The sequence below is a fragment of the Papaver somniferum genome, unplaced genomic scaffold (genome assembly GCF_003573695.1).
Source record: "Papaver somniferum cultivar HN1 unplaced genomic scaffold, ASM357369v1 unplaced-scaffold_133, whole genome shotgun sequence".
Lineage (NCBI taxonomy): Eukaryota > Viridiplantae > Streptophyta > Magnoliopsida > Ranunculales > Papaveraceae > Papaver > Papaver somniferum.
In genome coordinates this window covers 14,916,471-14,923,127 of record NW_020622492.1, presented here as the reverse complement: position 1 = coordinate 14,923,127, position 6,657 = coordinate 14,916,471, and the positions used below count along the sequence as shown (strand labels likewise).

Sequence of the window (6,657 nt, the reverse complement as noted above, 5' to 3'; positions counted from 1 at the left end):
ATTCCTGCTGTGGAATGGCCTGGAAGGGTTTATTTTTGTTTCCAATAGGTCTTTCAGGTGAGTGGCCTAGCGGCTAGTCACTTTGAAGTCCTAGTCCCTATACATTTTTTCACTTTTTTATTTTTATTTGATCGAGAGAAAAAAAGAAGATAATTCTGAAGGCAGGAGCCTAGCACATAGGTTTTTATCTCAAAAATACTCCTGGCCTTGTATGCAGAGTGGCGCAAGGAATATATAAGAAAATGCTTGGCTTGTCAGCTGCATATCCCACTTATAAGGAGACTAGCGAACGAGTTGCATCTGGTTGTGAGCCCGTGGCTATTCAGCAAATGGGGATTAGGTATTGTAGGTCAATTTCCTGCTGCACCTTGGGGGCGTCAAGTATTTGTTAGCCGCAACTAACTACTTCACTAAATGGGTAGAAGCAAAAGCTTCCGTAAGAACAGGGGAGATACGGATTTGCAAGTGTTTGCAGATCGACGTACCATTGATGATCATTTCTAACAACGGAAAAAAATGTGCCTAGTCAACTATAGGATCAACCTGCATTCAAATAAGGTAAAATCCTTGATAACGTTGTTAAACATTTCACACGCGCATATATACAAAAATATTTTCTATTAAAGAGAAAAGTAAAGAGCTTGGAACATTTTCTATTAAAGAGAAAACCAAGAACTTTGAGTGTTCACTGTTGAAGGAAGCTGTCTTCGGTCTTCCTATAGACCATTGAAAGATCCTAAAGGCTCATCAGTTAAGAGGTCATTGAGGATGTTATCAAGGATCGCGACGCGGTTCTTGTGGTTCATCTGCTGAGGAATCTAATTTGATTGCATGTTATGGTCGATCATGCAAAGTTTCTTTTGTGGAAGGTGATGACGAGTTAATGGACTTACTGATGATAATCAAGTAAAGTTATAAGAAAAGCAAGTCTTGTAAAGTGATCAAAGACTAGTAAATATATAATTTTCGAAAGAAAGAACTAATATAAAGGTGCAGAGACAGTGCTCGAGTTACCTGGTAGCTTCGAAGCAGGAGTGAAGATATGAGTAAGCTCTTGCTTTAATAAAAACAAAAAGAAAACTTGAGAACAACAAAAGGAAGGATGTAATTACTTACTGAAGGAGGTAGCAAAATTCAGTTGTGGGTTGTGAAAGGGGGTGCAAAGACGCTCATATAGAACGAGACGCAATCAAGGACAGCTGACATGTACAAATTGGTTGACGTGGTGCTGTCTTTCCAGTCCAACTGAAGTGGAAAAGCAAGATTAAGTTACCAAGGTAAGTCTAGCATCCTTCCTTGCACGAGAAAATCAAAGCATATGATTATGGTGGACCCAAAATTGTCATCTAGACATACAAACTACACGCAGTTGGGAAGAGTAGATACACTAAGGCAATCAACGACTAAGCCACAGATCCTAAACACTTCGATGTGGACAAAGTAGAAAACGCAAATCGAGCAGTAACACGAACAATTCATATACTCTTTATGCACTACCATTATTGGTTGGTTAACAGATTGAAGGTTACGAACATCAGCTGAAGAAACATCATCTAAGGTACGTGAGATTATGGAAGCTTACCTTTGTTCTTCTACAAAGAGGGCAGTTTTTATTGCAAACTCCAAGGATTCACCGTGTCGAACTACCAAGGATGCTGCTGAAATTGCGTATAATCTTGGTAAGAAGGTAATTGTTAGAGACACCCGTTAGGAAGGAAGATATTGAAAAGATGATGTAAGAAGCATAAGTGGTCATTCAGGCTTTTTACAAAACAGGTCATGGGTCATACTCTTCCTGCCATAGCTTTAAACTTTTATGGTTTTCAATTTCTCTAAAAAGAATTCTTGCAAAGTTCAATTCATATTAAACCCATTATTCATACACCATTCAACATTCAAAAATTATCACCTTGGTTCTTCATCGTCAATCAACAGCGGCACAGTTGAAGTTATGCTCGAATTACGATCCAATTCATTCACATACTCCTTCTCCGAGTTATTACAGATTTAACTTCTTAATCTTAGATACACCATCACCGGAGCCATGGCTAAAAGTTAACGGAAGCTTGGTCAGAAACTAGTGGCAGCAGCTTCTGTAGGAGACAACAAACTCAAGCTCCTCCTGTTACCAATTTTTGGTTCCTATGCAAACCGAGCTAGTCCGTCACCAAGCGCACGTGCACCATCTTAACGTGCGAATCCAAGACCGAGGCACCAACTCTGGCTCATACGAATCAGACTTCGCCCGGCATTTGAATAAACACATCGGGTGCGCCACTCACCAAATGTTCTTGAACGAGGACAACGCGACTTTTTACGGGCATGTATCAGCAATGAAAACTCAAACCCAGGTGGTTCGGTCATCTATTGGCCATATCTTCCTAGTATTCTCTGTCCACTAATGTCAGGCGCAGATCAAGTAAATTTCGACGAGTTTGGGAGTTCCCCTGATTGGTCGTGGGTTCAATTCCTACTCGAGGAAAACGATTCAATCAGTCGGAACCCTCAAAGAATTGTGCAACAGGGCCGACAGGTATGGGAGAGCTGGAAAAATAAATAAAGCAAAGTTGTCACGTGTAAGAAAAAGCTCTAGAACGGAAGGACACACCAAACCAAAGCATCAATTTAAGGGTAATTCAAAAAACAAAAATCATGATGTATCCAGAAAAGCTGGGAATAGAGAAGATACATGATGATAAGCCTATAGCCATCTATCAAAACCAACATGGTTAAGGAAGTCGTATAATAAGACACATCTTTTTCAATATCATTGCAAGTAATGGGGTCGACTAGGGTGGAAAGAACGAACGCTCGAGAGCGGTAAGTCTTCACCATTATAAATCAAGTTTATAGCCACAACTGAGAACACTTTTTTGCATGTTTTTATTAAAGAAATACTTGTGATGTTTTTCTAAAAAAAAAAAGAAAGACAAAAACGAAGTATTTTGCTTATCAAGGAAAGAGTTGCAATGCTTTTCAAGAAAAAGCAAAAAAAAACAAAAGCGAAGTACTTTGGTAGAAGTAATTCAAGAATAAGAGTAGAAATGTTTCAACAAATAAAATATGAAACAAAAGGAGAAAACGAAAAGCGTTCGGTAAAGGAGATGGAGCCAAAGAAATGAATTGTATGACAAAACGTTAGAGACAGTCAACTTGTACACCAGATATTATCATACATTCATTAATTGCAGACACAAGAGCGTTGAGTCGGAAAATTCTAGGCCAGTACGGGATTATATGGGAAGTCAAGGTGCCTAGAAAGATAAGGGAGCAACCTATATTTGAGTGAGGTATGTTCTCAAAATCAAAGTTGAGTTATTAATTTAATCCAGACACGGAATTTTCATATGAATGGGAAAAGAATTTTGATGATTTTTCTATTAAAGAGATAAACTAATTTAATAAATTAGAGCGTATTTCAATCAAAGAAAAAAAATCAAGGAACGAGTTTTCGCACAAAATAGAATAGTTTTGGCGATATCTTACAAGAAATGCGAGCTAGGAAATGAAAGTTCTAACAAAGAGAACATCTGCATAAAAGTACAAGAATTAAAGTTACTCTATGTCACTCAAGTGCCATTAGTAGATTAAATGAAGACGAATGGTACGCCCACTTACATTAGACAGGTTCAAGATCTCTGTGCATGAAACAAACTCATATAATTGGGTTTTTTTTGGGAATTAAAGTCTCAAAATTGAGGGAGTTAAAGCATGACGTGATATAGCGGTTCTTTTTGCATTCCAAGAAAAAATGTACATCAAGAGTGATACCATGAGATGTAATCACATACTTGACTGTGGGAAAGTTAGTATTTTCGTCGATGCGAGCATCCTATATCTCGTTATGAGACAATCGTCGGCAAACTAAAAGTGCCGCGTACAAAAAGACTTTGGAGTTACAATTATTCAAGGATTCATGCGAAATGCCAAGTGAGTCCGCATATTCTCTTAAACTTTTTTATGTATGCACATGCTAATATAAATGTGTTTTCAAACTATACATGTGCTTCTAAAGTCTCAAAGTAAGGAGAACATCCAACGTAACATTGAGTAGTTAGTTTGATGTGAAAAAGTTAATGATCCCACAATGGCACATGGCCTTCGACACACAAATGTCACTCAACAAAGCGTTTTCGGAAAATTTGGTCTCTCACGTAAAATGGACGTGGACCCGCTAAAAATACGTGCATAATATTTCAGATGTGGAATATTTTGGTACATGAACATTAATTGAAGCAAGACAGCCAAGGTCATACCTTGTGGTAGAAAGCTAATATTATATTTTTCTTAATTCATCAACAAGTTGAACATTAAGAGGGGGAGATGTTTGTACCCCATTAAAATGGTGCACATGCGTACCGCACAAGTTATTCCATACCGGTGAAACACGGCTTATTATAGAAGCCCAGTTGGTTTATTATGGAAACCCGTCGGTTTATTAGAGAACCCCATATGGCTTATTATAGAAGCCCAGTTGGTTTATTTTGGAAGCCCAGTCGGTTTATTAAAAAAACCTAGTTGGCTTATTATTGAAACCCATTTCGTTTATTATGGATAGATAACTGGATTATTTTGGAAGCCCAGTTGGCTTATTATTGGATCCCATTTGGTTTACTATGGAAACCCATTTTTTCTTAATATGGAAGTCCAGATAAATCCTAACAGAAAAAAGATAATTATCTTAGGTGGTTATAATTATTATTCAAGATAATAATTATTTAAGATAATTGCAAAATCTTAACAGAAAGAGGATAATTATCTTAAATGGTTATGATTATTATTCAAGATAATAATTATTTAAGATTTGTAAGGATTATGATAAGTATTAGAGGGAATAACAAATTTTATCATGAATCTAGTTGTTTTCTTGGATTTATACAGATGGGGGAAGTTATTAGGATAATTATTAACCCCTAAAGTTAGATCTACTAGCTGCCTATAAATAGAGGCTAAATCTCAACGGGATAAAAAGGAGGAAAAATCTCAACTAGAGGAGAATTGGCTACCCATATTTTTACCAAATTTCATTTTCTTAGTTATGTTTTCTATCAAAGAGAAAATCCATTATAATACTTTATATCAATAAAGTTTCTCTCCCCAAGGGGATTCATCCGTGGACGTAGACATTACTTGCCGAACCACGTAAAATCCTTGTCTTCATTATCTATTGCTTATATCTTTGTCTTATTTCATCATCAATCAATCGTGTTTTGTGCCTAAAAGTAATTTTGGGTAGAAACACAATTTTCAAGATGATTGAAACACATCGTGGCTTTTGTCACATGGTAAAGATATACTTGGTTAAAGAGAAAAGCTTACCAACTCATATTTCGATATGTAGATAGGTGAGGTATACTCGACTCGAAATACCAAATGTGTATAATCAAAGTCTATATATATAGCATACGACTTCTTGTCTCAAAGAGTAGGAGATAGAGTAGATAAACTTTTGAGTGATAGATAAGCTCAAGTCTTCACATACCTGTTTGTCAAGAAGTTCCACCGGTTCATTGAGTAGTTCTTATACTTGTATAATGGATCGCCATGAAATCATTGAGATCAACTACACTTTCCATCCTAGTCCGATACTTAGTTATAATAGACTAGAAATCAAGACTTATAGTTTTGATCACTAACATTGACAAACATGCTTGAGATAGAAACGCATGCGAGTTCGACCGAGCAATGCTCTAACATGGTCAATCTGTAGGAGGGAAGCTGAGAAATATGTGAGATCAATGGTGATCGAAGATTGTAGGTGTGTTGTGTATTCTGCGTGAAGAAATAAGATAAGTTCTGATTGATTGAATTTGCTCTGTTTAGAGTAATAGCTCAGATGTTGAGTTCTTAATCTCTTGTTGTTTGTTGACGAGAGATTGTCTTTTTGACGAAAGATTGTCCTTGTTTTTCAATCATGATTCAGAGACTTATTTATATTGCTAGAATTGTAAACACCTTGATCCCATGAAGTGTGACAGTTGCTGGAGTCAAAGAGTGGGGAAGTGAAATTCGTGTTAAAAACAGTTTATCATCGTGCTGAGACTTGGTTGATTTTTTATCCACTACTTTGCTAAATCATTCAACTGATTGCACGACTTGCTCACATTCTCATCGTGTGTATGAACACACGTGCCGTAGACCGCCAGACCAAACCCTAGTTAATATCTCCCCATGTGACACGATTGATATCTCGTGATTGTGGAGTCTACAAGGCGACGTGTATTTAGTTAGTCAGTTGCTGACTTCATGGGACGATGAGTCCTTGTATTGCTGAGTCGAACGCGATTTGTAAATGTTCTAAGACTCATGAATTAATTGTGTCAGTTGAGACAGAGGTATAATTCTCGAGTAAATGTTGATAGTTAAGGTGAGAAAATATTACTCATTCGATGGATTGTTGAATATTGATAGTTGAACCAATATTGTTCATCTGAGCAAATATTGCTCGTTTGATGAGTTGTTGGTAACATAACCAAATAGAATATTAATTAAAATACTGGAAACTGGACGAGTATAATTAATTAGAATGTTTATCATGAGATCGACACAAAAATTATTAGTGTTTGATCAATTACTGATATTGATCAATTTTTTTGCAGAGCTTTGGATCTGAAACCCTGATATTGATCAATTACTGATCAATTGATGATTTATTGA

General features: G+C 36.6%; 1 long non-coding RNA gene across 3 annotated transcripts; it reads right to left on the bottom strand.

Moving 5' to 3' along the window:
* Positions 1-599: 599 nt before the first annotated feature.
* LOC113333489 lies at positions 600-2,139 on the bottom strand. 3 transcript variants are annotated; one of them, XR_003352057.1, is made up of 3 exons: positions 1,910-2,139; positions 1,583-1,675; positions 600-1,245 (listed from the first exon to the last, which is right to left on the bottom strand). It is a non-coding gene; the product is annotated as an uncharacterized LOC113333489 (long non-coding RNA). The 3 variants fall into 3 exon arrangements; XR_003352058.1 differs by having other exon boundaries at positions 1,583-1,658; XR_003352056.1 differs by having other exon boundaries at positions 1,583-1,655.
* Between the last annotated feature and the right edge of the window lie 4,518 nt (positions 2,140-6,657).